This window comes from Tiliqua scincoides, chromosome 2, assembly GCF_035046505.1.
Source record: "Tiliqua scincoides isolate rTilSci1 chromosome 2, rTilSci1.hap2, whole genome shotgun sequence".
NCBI lineage: Eukaryota > Metazoa > Chordata > Lepidosauria > Squamata > Scincidae > Tiliqua > Tiliqua scincoides.
In genome coordinates this window covers 267,463,656-267,476,344 of record NC_089822.1, presented here as the reverse complement: position 1 = coordinate 267,476,344, position 12,689 = coordinate 267,463,656, and the positions used below count along the sequence as shown (strand labels likewise).

The 12,689-nt window shown below is 46.6% G+C and overlaps 1 pseudogene; it reads right to left on the bottom strand.

Annotated features, from left to right (window-relative positions):
- LOC136639161 (zinc finger protein 271-like) overlaps positions 1–12,484 on the bottom strand; it is a 22,265-nt pseudogene extending 9,781 nt beyond the window's left edge.
- Between the last annotated feature and the right edge of the window lie 205 nt (positions 12,485–12,689).

The window sequence follows — 12,689 nt, the reverse complement described above, 5'->3', positions numbered from 1 at the left end:
ACTGCAACAGAAGGCATCTATCTCCGGACCAGATCAGACGGAAAGCTCTTCAACCTCTCCAGACTGAGAGCAAAATCCAAAGTCCAGCTGAAATGTCTGCGTGACTTCCTCTTTGCCGACGATGCAGCTGTCACTACCCACTCTGCCAAAGATCTCCAGCAGCTCATGGATCGTTTTAGCAAGGCCTGCCAAGATTTTGGACTGACAATCAGCCTGAAGAAAACACAGGTCATGGTTCAGGATGTGGACTCACCTCCCTGCATTACAATCTCTGAGCATGAACTGGAGGTTGTCCATGACTTTGTGTACCTTGGCTCAACGATCTCCGACACTCATTCTCTCGATACCGAGCTAAACAAGCGCATCGGTAAAGCAGCTACCACGTTTTCCAGACACAAAGAGAGTCTGGTCCAACAAGAAGCTGACGGAACATACCAAGATCCAGGTCTACAGAGCTTGCGTCCTGAGTACACTTCTGTACTGCAGCGAGTCATGGACTCTTCGCTCACAACAGGAGAGGAAACTGAGCGCTTTCCACATGCGCTGCCTCCGACGCATCCTCGGCATCACCTGGCAGGACAAAGTTCCAAACAACACAGTCCTGGAACGTGCTGGAATCCCTAGCATGTATTCACTGCTGAAACAGAGACGCCTGCGTTGGCTTGGTCTTGTGGTGAGAATGGATGATGGCCGGATCCCAAAGGATCTCCTCTATGGAGAACTCGTGCAAGGAAAGTGCCCTACAGGTAGACCACAGCTGCGATACAAGGACATCTGCAAGAGGGATCTGAAGGCCTTAGGGATGGACCTCAACAAGTGGGAAACCCTGGCCTCTGAGCGGCCCGCTTGGAGGCAGGCTGTGCAGCATGGCCTTTCCCAGTTTGAAGAGACACTTTGCCAACAGTCTGAGGCAAAGAGGCAAAGAAGGAAGGCCCACAGCCAGGGAGACAGACCAGGGACAGACTGCACTTGCTCCCGGTGTGGAAGGGATTGTCACTCCCGGATTGGCCTTTTCAGCCACACTAGACGCTGTGCCAGAACCACCTTTCAGAGTGCGATACCATAGTCTTTCGAGACTGAATGTTGCCAATACAATACATTTTGACCCATGGCAGCTGCTGGGGGTGTCTGTGGGGCAAGGGAACAAATGTTTCCTTTCCCTGAGGATGCCTTGAGTGACCAAAAATGCTCTGCAGGATACAGCAGAAGCTGGGCCCATGTTACTGCATTGCCACATGGGGATTTAGTTAGGATTGGGCTGCCTGAGCTGAGGCAGGATATAGGTTGGGACAAAGGGAATGAAACCCACATGCATACGTCTGGGGGGCTTTATTTTCCCCTGGGCTCTTACCAAGTGTCTCTCCTCCTTCCTGCAGGGCATACAAAGGACTGTGAGATTGAGAGGGACCCACCTGGAATGTTGTTGGAAAGAGAGGAAGAGACTCTTCAGGGTTGAGAAAGCCCAAGGGGGCAAGAGGGAAACCCCACAGAGGAAAAGATGGAGAAATCGATTCCTTGTCTGGGAGGGGCCCTCCAGGAACAAGAGAAACAGACAGAAGAGAGGGGGAGTGAGCATCCTGGCAGCATCCCCACAAAGGGAAAGCTCAACAAAGCCTTGTTGATTGAGGAGAGCTCCAGTCAGATCAGCACTTCCGGAGGTGGAACAACTGGCACAGGGAAAAAACTGTACATATGTTTGCAGTGTGGAAAGATCTTTGCTTGGAGTGATGGCCTCAGAATGCATCAAAGAACACACACAAGTGAGAAGCGTTACAAATGCCCCCACTGTAGCATCAGCTTTGCTAGGAAATCAAATCTTACGGCACATCTAAGAATCCACAATGGAGACAAATCTTATAAATGTTCTGAGTGTGGAAAGAGCTTCAGATACAAAGACAGCCTTAGAGCACATCAAAACATTCACACAGGAGAGACACCTTATAAATGTTCTGTGTGTGGGAAGACCTTCAGATACAAAAGCAACCTTGGAGTACATCAAACCATTCACACAGGAGAGACACCTTATAAATGTTCTGTGTGTGGGAAGAGCTACAGGTACAAAAAAAAACCTTAAGTATCATCAAAATCTTCACAAAAGTGGGAAACTATATAAATGCTCCTTCAGTCACTATATAAAGGACCTTCAGTCACAGAGTAAATTTTGAATTACATCAACAAGCTCACAAGGAGCAGGGGGAGCCTGTCCCGAGCTGTAGCAAGAGCTTGGGGGAGGAATCAAGCCTTGAATAATGCAGGAAAAGATGCCACATGACTGTCTGGGACATGGGTACAGTTTCAAGCAGAGCACAGCAATTCCTTCCTGTATTTTAAAGAACCCTGTCTGAAAATCCAGTGGTGAAATTCCCACCTGAATCTCCCAGTTCCCTGATCAGATTAGGGTCCTGCATTCTGAACCTCGCACAGTAGCTGCACAGGCTAAATGGATGTGCTGTATGGAACTTGCAGCCTAAAGATTTGTGGTGTCTGGCTAGTTTTTTAGTGAAATGTTTTAGTTGATAGTTTCACTGGTTTGTGTATTTTAACTGTATTTTTATTCTTTTTAGAAATCCCTGGAGAAAACCAGAGAATTTTTAGCTTTTTCCACTGTTTAACTACAGCCATTGAGACTTCCTTACAGCAGTGAAGCTGTTCAAAGATGGGAGTTCTGCTTTTCTGCTAACTTGGCTGAATTAGATTTTAAGGAAATCTGGCAGAGGACTGTGTGTGAAGATTCAATTCAGCTGTTTGATGACATGGAAAAAACAGTTTTGCAGTCAGTGGAAGTGTAAACTGTTTTATAAGTTGATTGTCTTATTTCTAATCTAGGTTTCAAGCAGGGTTGGACTATTTTAAAATCAGTAATTGGGATATAAACTTTTTACCTTAGAAATAAATGGGAGCAACTGGTTTTGAGGTACCCATTTTATCTGGTACTTGCTCGTGTTGATATTGGAAAGTCTCTGCTTACGAATAATAAACTTGTGTATTTTTTTCTCTATGTATCTTCTTTATTCCGTTGCCAAAGGAATCAGTGCTGCTGAAACTTCACCTGACGTGTAGTTTCTCCCTTGAGCGAGCAGAAGTTCATTCATCCATCAGCAGTTTGCACAAAATGGAGAATGATTCATTTGAAAGGATGTTCATTCTTGGATGGTAAACATTTCTGCACTTAAAAGCACCTGGTCTTGAACTCTGATGGTTTGGATGTTGCCTGTTCAGAGCAGACCTTGGGAGAGTTCCAGTTGTGCAGCATCTTGTAAATGTGGGGAGCAGTAGCATAGCTGGGGACGGCAGGATAAATATTCCAGATGCCGCAGCACGCCATGTACGTGGCCTCTCCCACTTGCTGTTGGAGTCATTGAGAACATAAGAAGAGCCCTGATGCATCAGGCCAGAGGCCCATCTAGTCCAGCTTCCTGTATCTCACAGCAGCCCACCAAATGCCCCAGGGAGCACACCAGATAACCTCATCCTGGTGCCCTCCCTTGCACCTGGCATTCTGACAGCCCATTCCTAAAATCAGGAGGTTGCACATGCACATCCTGGCTTGTAACCTGTGATGGATTTTTCCTCCAGAAATTTGTCCAATCCCTTGAGACACATCTCAGGACAGTCTCCCACTTCCTTACAAGCCCCTTATAGCTCAAAGTAATGACTAGAAGGGACACAATGCCACAATCTTGCTGAAGAACAACATGTCTGCATATGGGAACCCATATCCATGTGAGAATTGCCCTGCTGGGTCAGAGCTGTGCTCCATCCAACCTGCTTTGCACAGTGACCACCCAATGACTCAAAGGAATCAACAGCAGAACATGGGTGGAGCTCTGTAACAATGGGCATTCTGAGGTACACTGCTTGTGGAGCTGGAGGTTCCATTTTAACACAAGAAGAGCCCCCTCCTCTTTCTCTACAAGTGCTAAATCCTATTAGAACCTTTAAGAGACAGACTTTGTCAAAAGTTGATTGATTTTGGTAGTCCAAGTGATGCCTCCCACACCCTGCCTTGTTTTCATCACAGGGATCTAACACCTTGCAATAAGATGGCCCTTAGAGAATTGAAATGGTCAACTGTTTCATGGGCTGAAGAGTCCACACTGGGACTTCAGCTTTCAGAAAGAAGAAGGTTTCTTTGACTGCAGTCAAAGGTAAGAAATCTATTCTAGAACCAGGCCCCATACAACACCGCCCCCCCCCCCAAAACACAACAGGTTGGCAAGCACAGTGGAATTGCTGTCCAAACTCTCGAGTAACCCCACATAGGCTGCTTTGAAGTCATTTCACTACAATGCAAAGAATAAAGACAGTGCAGATTTTCCCCCCTCCATTCTGCAGCTCTCAGGTGGAGCCTACAGAAAAGCCATTATACAATTTGAACATAGCCAGGTGGGAAGGAGGAACAAATTGTGTTGGTTCTCCAGGTTTACTGCTGAAGGCTGGTAGGATCAGTGCATAGGGCTGAATGCTGGGTGGGTCAGTGATCTGATAGTGTTGAGGCAGCCTCACTGGTTGTTATACACACTGGTGCACAGGGAAGGTCCTGAGTTGGGGCTTCAGGTGTTACCAAAATGACAAGTAGGAAGTGAAACAGCAGCAGAGAGTCAAGGTCAGTGGTGACATACACAGTGGTCTTGGAATCAGGTCACTCAGCTCCAACCTTGTTGGGGAATGTGAGCCCCCTCCAGCAGAATGGTGTGCCTTGACAATGTTAGTGCCTTGTCAGTGTACTTTGAAAAAATGTGAAAATTGCTGGGCTGCAGCACTGGGAACCTGCTGCTCTCTTCCAACCCAGGAAGCAGGGCAGGAGTGGACAGAGTGCAGCCCCTCCAACACATCTCTCCCTCTGCAGTGTCTGTTGGGCTCCGATTCTGGCTCTCCTCAGTGCCTCTTATGGATTCCCTGGCATGGAATCAGGCCTGGTTTCGCCACTCTCTGAGCATTGTGACTGTGCTACATCTGGACAAAGTTCAGGATCTTGAATATCTCTTCTGTGTTTGGACAAAGAGCTGCATTTCCTGACACTTTGCACACTCCAAACATCAACAGATTTACTGGTGCCTCTTTAAGACTTCTCTCTAGTGTGAGTTCTCTGATGGGAAAGAACGTTTGTGTTCTTACTCTAGCTCTTCCCACCAGGCCCATAGCGAAGATTCTAGAGGCAAACCCCTCTAGAGAGGTATCTGAGACCCAAGTCCAGCCACTGCCTCTACAGCTGAGAGGAATTAACGACCATGATTCAGGCCAGTGTCTCCTCCAGCTCGGCCACAGCTGTGGCCACCCTCCAGAGATCGCTGGCCCAATGCTGTTTCGATCCCTTCTGAGCCTGAGCCAGCTGTTGAGCTTCCCCCCCAAGTACTAATTCCCTCAATGTTGGGGGGGGGGGATTTTGCCTCAGAATTTTCCCCTCAGCAGCTGCTACTGCGGTTAGAGGACTGTTCAGCTCCTGCCTGGCACATCCCTCTCAGCATCTCAGCTGAGGGGTTTTCAGCCTGTGCCATCAGGGTGGAGGCCACACTCCTGAGAAGGCACGAGGCTGCCAGCTGAGTCGTCCCTGATGAGGCCCCACATCCTGCATCTTGACACATCTCGTCTCAAGCAGTGAGGTGGAGGGTTCGGGAGCTGGCAGACCTCCTGTCGACCCTGCTCTGTGCCTGGCATGCTGAGGGGCAGGCAGGCTTGAAAGCAATCTGGCCCCAGCCTGCCCCACACTCCAAGTCTCACCCTTCTCCACAGCGCTTGCTGAGGGGAGCCTCAAGGACTCCATTTTGTGAGTCCTGGTTCCCTCAGGGCTTCCAGGGACGCAACAACATGCCTGAAGTCTCTGTTTTAGTGTACGCAGGGCCAAGGCTTGGAGGGGGGGAGAAAGGGAGATTGGGGGGGGTCCAGGCTTGGGGGGGAGAAAAAGAGATTGGGGGGATCCAGGCTTGGAGGGGGGGGAGATTAAGCATAGCACTATCAGGACTCACCCAGCTTTACAAGTCTAAATACAAGTAAAAATTCACCTTACAGGTGAAGCCTGTTTTATTCTTTGGGGGTGGAGGCTGCCTGCTGGAGCATTTGTTGAGCTCCACTTTAATCAGATTGGGACCATGTGGCTAGCCTTGCACTCCCCTGTGCCCAACTTGACCAGGAACTAGGGTACGCTTGCCTACTCGCAGGTAAACGAGCCTATGTGGCTTCCTTTCGCTTTCCATAGGGCTCAATATATTCATCTGCTGGGGGAGGGACTTCCTTCTTGGGTGTTTTTTGGGGGCTGCTTTCATTGGATAGGAACCATTCTGGTGTTGTTGGATTCCTCTCAGCATGCCCTTTCCGATGGACTAGGGCAAGCTTGCCTCCTCATGAGGAAACACGCAATATGGCTCAGTTTCACTTTCCATAGAGCTCCATGCATTTTTCGGTTTCTGCTTTTTTGAACATAACCTTTGATGGAAAGGAGATATTTCACTCTGGATTTTTGCACTGCATTCCGCTGGATATTCCACATCCAATGGTATATGGCATGATGGGGTTACTTCCAACCTTCGTAATGTTAGCGATGTTGGGGTACTTGTGGTGTCACCCCTCCAAGCGTGGTACCCGGGGCGGACTGTCCCCTGCTGTCTATGCCACTGCTTTCAACTCACATGTTAATTTGTCATTTATTGCTGTATTCCACATTTCCTTGTACCATTCCTCAATATTCACATTTCTATCTCCTTTCTAATTCCTAGCAAACTCCAGTCTTGCAGCAGTTACCATCACCAGGATTCATTCCTCTTTCCCATTTCCATATCTTCATTACTAAACACATTCATCAAAGCCATCATTGGGCTTATCTGTATACTCTTAACAAACATTTCATTAACCTCTCTAGATATCATTGCCCAATCTTCCTTTCATTATTTCACAGGACTACCACATATGAAAGTAAGTGCCAATCTCTTTTTTACATTTCCAGCACACATTTCTTATATCGTTATTGCTCTGATTCAATTTTACAGGTGTTAAATACCATCTCCATATAGATTCATAACAATTTTCCTTAATTCTAATAGATAAATTCTTCATTATTCTTTTATTCCATAAACCTTTCCAAATTTCATTACTTAACTCCTCATTTAACTCTTTGCCAAACCTTCTTAAGACCATTAAAATTTTTACCCGCTACCAACAATATATTGTACATATCTTACTTATTATCCCTTTCCTATTTTTAACTTCATTTTCTTTCTCCTTTTCTCTTCACACTTTGTTAACTTTCTCTACTCCCCATGCTTTCCCCCAATCCCTATTCCATTTAATTAGCTGATTGATGTTTAACCAAGAAATGCTTCTCTCCCCTTCCAGCTTAATCTTGATTTGTTCTTTACTACTCATCTTCTCCATCCAATCTCTAAGTCTTATTGCTGTCTGTTCCCTCAATTTCTTTTTTAAATTCTTCAGATTTCCTGGAAACCCTCCTACATCCGTCACTGCACTAAATGGTGAGATAACTGGACTCAATACAGCCCTATAACTCATCCAACAATACATCAAACTTTGTAAGAAAGGGTTCATAATTTTGCTAACAGTCCAATCCTATGCATGTCTACTCAGAAGCAAGTCCCATTAGAATCAGTGGGGCTTTCTCCCAGGAAAGTGTGGATAGATTTGGGCTGTAATTCCTTATTCTCTTTTAAAAAAATAGCTTTCAATCTCTCCTAAACTATTATCTAACTCCCAATTAATCCAAATTAGCTTATTGCTATTCATAATAATTTCAGGCACATGTCTCAATTGATTTGCTGCATAGTATAGCTTTAAATTTGGCAGTTCTAGTCCTCCTTCCTTCTGTGATAAATACCATAAGTTCTTACTTATTCTCGGTCTTTTATTACAAATACAAAAGGAATTAATCATATTCTGCCATTTTTTAAGTACTTTATCACCCATCTTTAAGAGTAACATTCAAAACATAAAATTAATTTTAGATATATTCATTTTACACTTGCCTAAGAGCTGTTACCCTGAATGGCTCCACAGGAGAGTGTGAGAGGCCATGTAAATTGGCACCTTGTGGCTCCTGCAATGCTTTTCCTGATATTCTACTACCCCCAGTGTGTACAAGATGCTGCAGAACTAGCACTCTTCCCAGGTCTCAGAGTAGCCAAAAAGGTTAGTGTCTCTGAACAGCTCACATCAGAACCATCAAAGTTCAAGACCAGGTACGTTTAAGCGCAGAAAAGTTCCCCCTCCAAAATGAACATCATTTTCAAATGAATCTTTCTTGGGCGATAAAGAGATGTAGAGGAAAACACACACAAATTTATTAGAAAGCAGAGAACTTAAGATAAGCAATTACCAGATAAAATGTGTATCTCACAATTACTCCTATTAATTTCTAAGGTAAAATATTTATATCCCAGATTTTAAAAAATGTCCAATGCAGCTTGAAACTTGATTTGGACAGAACACAATGTCTAAAACACAATGTGCATTTCTACTGATTGGAAGGACTTTTGTTTCCATATCAAAGAGGTGGATTCAAATTTCACTCACTGTCAGATTTCCCTAGAATCTAATGCAGCCCAGATACCAGTAGAGCCTGCACTGGTCCATCTTTGCATAGCAGGACTTCTGTGAGGAGCCTCTCTGGCTGCAGATGTACAGCGGAAATGCTAAAATCTCTCTGGTTTCCTCCTAGAAGGAATAAAAGGGCAATTGGAGCACACAAACCAATGAAACAATCAGCTAAAACATTCCATTAAGAACTGCCCAGGCACTGGAAACAATTAGGCTGCGAGATCCATACAGGACAACCACTTAGCCTGTGTACCTTGAGAGTTTCAGAAATGCAGGTCCCCAGATTGATCAGGGTACTGGGAGATTCAGATGGGATTTGCATCACTGGGTGGGTTCTTTAAAACAGAGGAAGGAATTACTGTGCTGTGCTTGAAACTGTATCCATGTCCCAGACAGTCACGTGGCATCTGCTCCTGCATTATTCACGGCTCAATTCCTCACCCAAGCTCTTGCTACAGCATGGGATGGTCTCCCCCTGCCCTGTGTGACTTCATTCATGTTATTTAAGGTTAACACTGCGACTGAAGATCTTTTCACACTTGGAGTATTTATATAGCTTCCCACCTGTGTGAAGATTTTGATGTGTAAAGATTTTTCTGTAACTGAAGCTCTTTCCACACTCTGAACACATATAAGATTTCTTTCCTGTGTGAGTTTCCTGATGTGCTGCAAAGGTTGTGATGTGCCTGAAGAGCTTATCACACACAGAACATTTATAAGGATAGTCTCCTGTGTGGAGTCTTTGATGTACAAGAAGGTGAATTTTCTGTCTAAACCTCTTATGACACACAGAACATTTATAGGGATTGTCCCCTGTGTGGATTCTTTGATGTGGAATAAGATTTTCTTTCCGGGTAAAGCTCTTTTCACAATCCGTACATGAATAAGGTTTCTCTCCTGTGTGAGTGTTTTGATGTCTTTCAAGGGAGTGTTTGTGCCTGAAGGTCTTTCCACACTCAGAACATTTATAGAGTTTCTCTCCAGTGTGGACTCTTAGATGTCCCTTCAAATTTGATTTGTGAGCAAAGCTGCTGCTGCAGTGGGGGCATTTGTATGGCTTCTGTCCCGTGTGTGTTCTTTGATGCAAACTGAGGTGATGATTCAGAGCAAAGCTCTTTCCACACTCTGAACAATTATATGGTTTTTCTCCTGTATGGATTCTTAGATGTATTGTAAGGTGTGATTTCTTAACAAAGCTGCTGGTACAGTGGAGGCATTTGTACGGCTTCTCTCCTGTGTGTGTTCTTTGATGCACTCGGAGGTGGCTGCTCTGAGAAAAGCTCTTTCCACACTCCGAACAGTTATATGGTTTGTTCTCCTGTATGAATTTTTAGATGATTTCTAAGAGATGAGCCATCAGCAAAGCTGCTGCCACAGTGGGGGCATTTGTATGGCTTCTCTCCTGTGTGTGTTCTTTGATGCACTCTGAGGCCACCACTCCAAGCAAAGATCTTTCCACACTCCGAACATAAGTATAGTTTTTTCCCTGTGCTGGGTGTTACACATGAAGAAGTGATGGGCTGACTGGAGCTCTCCTCAAGCAACAAGGCTTTGTTGAGCTTTCCCTCTGTGGGGATGCTGCCAGGACGCTCATTCCCCTTCTCTTCTGTCTGTTTCTCTTGTTCCTGGAGGGCTCCTCCCAGACAAGGAATCAATTTTTCCAACTTTTCATCCCTGGGGTTTCCCTCTTGCCTCCTTGTGCTTTCCAAACCCCAAAGAGTCTCTTCTTCCTCTCTTTCCAACCGCATCACAGGTGGGTGCCTCTCAGTTTCACAGTCCGTCGTATGCCCTGCAGGAAGGAGGAAAGACTTTTGGTACGAGTCCAAGGGGAAACACAGAGCGGAGGCTGGCCCAGTAGGGGTGGTCCAAACTTGGATCATAAAAGGCACCTCCCTCCTTACCCAAGAGGCTCCGCTCCCCTTCATCCTGCCTGAGGTCAGGTGGATTCTTCTGGACTGCAGAGGAAGAGCTCCTAGCTGCCACCTGCTGGAGCAGAAGAAGGGCTGTTTCAGGATAGAGGTCTTGGGGTGGGGGGCTTGTAGGAGAAGGGCTACATGGAAGAGGACAATTCAACCGCTGCCTACTTACTGGCCGTAGTTTCACCCATAGTCCTTGGCCAAGAGACTCACAATCCCAAACTCAGAATTGATTGACTGAATAATGGACCTTCTCCCTGAAAGTGTATTTTTAACCAACCTTTTTCCATTTCATGGTCAGCACTCCAGGCAGCCAACACAAACCAGGCACAACACCAGCACATCACAAATATCCACAGGAATGTGCAGCCCCAACACACCAGTTCAAAGAGGAGTCTCCCGAGTGAGGAGTGAGGCAGGGTCTCCTCAGGAGGGTGTTCCCCAATCTTGGGCTTGCAGCAGAGGAAACTCTCTACCACATCCCAGTTGGATGCAGTCTGGATGGTATTGGGGCATGGAAGAGAACCTCTGTCTCACACATTAACCCACGGGCAGGTTCATATGGAAGCAGGACTCTCAGCCAGCATAAGGGCAGCGTGACCAAATTGGAACTGGGTACCTGGACAACTTGCAGCCATACAAACCTGCCCAAGAGTTAACGTTTGGGTCAGAATGCCACCTGATGCCATCTCAGGTCTACTACCTCTGTGCTACAAATCCCAATCAAAACCCTTACCCCACTTGGCCTCCTCGTCATCTGCTGCTGGTGCAACCCACATCAAGTGACCTCAAGAATGGGCCACGGCTGTCCAGCCAGAAAATGAACAAGGGGACTGAGGCCGCTTGAAGACAGAGAGAGAAAGGAGGCAACTTCAAGGAGCACCTGGTCAAGAAGGGCCACACATTTCAGGCATTCCAATTTTTGAAAGTCTTGCTAGCTACATATCTATCTCATGTACACATACAAATCGCCAAGCCTCAGAGCACCGAGGAAGATTCCTTCAGGCAAACACTAGTGACAAGGGAGACACCACTTAACCCAGGCAATGACATCTGACAGTCCCACTGATAGAATCCTAGAGTTGGAAGTGGCCCACAAGGTCATCCAGTCCAACCCACAGCCTGGAACAAGTGGACAGAGGCAGCAACCACTGTGGCTCAGACCAATGAGCAAGGGAAACCACTCACCTGCCTTCCCCGCCTCAAGGACTCCTGCTTCCTCCACAAGAGAGCTTTGACCAGCGTCTCTGCCTTGGAGCAGGTCTGCAGGCCACATTCCCCAAGCCAGGTCCGCAACTCCAGTGGGAGGGCAGCAAGGGTCAGCTGTGTTGTGTGCTTCTTGGCCCACTCTTCCTTGGGACCCCTGCAGGTTTTTGTCTGTTGCTCGAAGGAGGCCAACAAGACCTTAGCCTCATGCCAGATTGCATCCTCTTCCAGCACCTCCTGGGACCTCACTCTCCCCAGGAACTCCTGCCATTGGGCTTCCCATCTCTCTGCCCATCCTGCAACAGGGTCCTCTGACTGTGGAGGGCTTTCACCAATATCTGTGGGCTGCGGGTCATGAGATGCATTTCCTGTTCCTCCTGGTCTCTTCTTTAGTGAGAGGACTGTGGGGTTTTGCTTCTTCATTAGACACCTCACAAAATTAACACCAAGCTGCAGAAAGAAAGAAACAAAGAGTGGTCAAGATGGCAAATGTGAGCTCTGTCTGCAAAATAATAGAAAGAAGATCACCCGGAAGTGGCCGGTGGGAATTGAGGGGGTTCAGCAGCCTTCCCAACAGGATCCCCTGCATCCACACTGAGGACAATGCCAAGGGAAGGTTGTTTAAGCAGCCTTCCAGGTGTTCCCCAGCATGTAACTAATCTGTGGAACTCCTTGCCACAAGATGTAATTATGGCTTCTAGCCTAGATGCCTTTAACAGGGGACTGGATAGATTTAAGGAGGAAAAGACCATCATTGGTTACAAGCCATGAGGGGTAAGTACAACCTCCAAGTTTAAGAAGTAGACTACCTCCAACATGCCAGATGCAAGGGAGTGGCATGAAGATATGGGCGTCTTGAACACTCCCCAAGGCAGCCAGAGGGCCACTGTGAGATACAGGAAGCAGGAGCAGATGACCCCTTGGCCTGATCCAGGAGCGAATTTCTTGAGACACATCTCAAGACAGTCTGCCACTTCCTTAACAAGCCCCTCATAGCTCCAAGGCATGGCTTGAAGGGACACA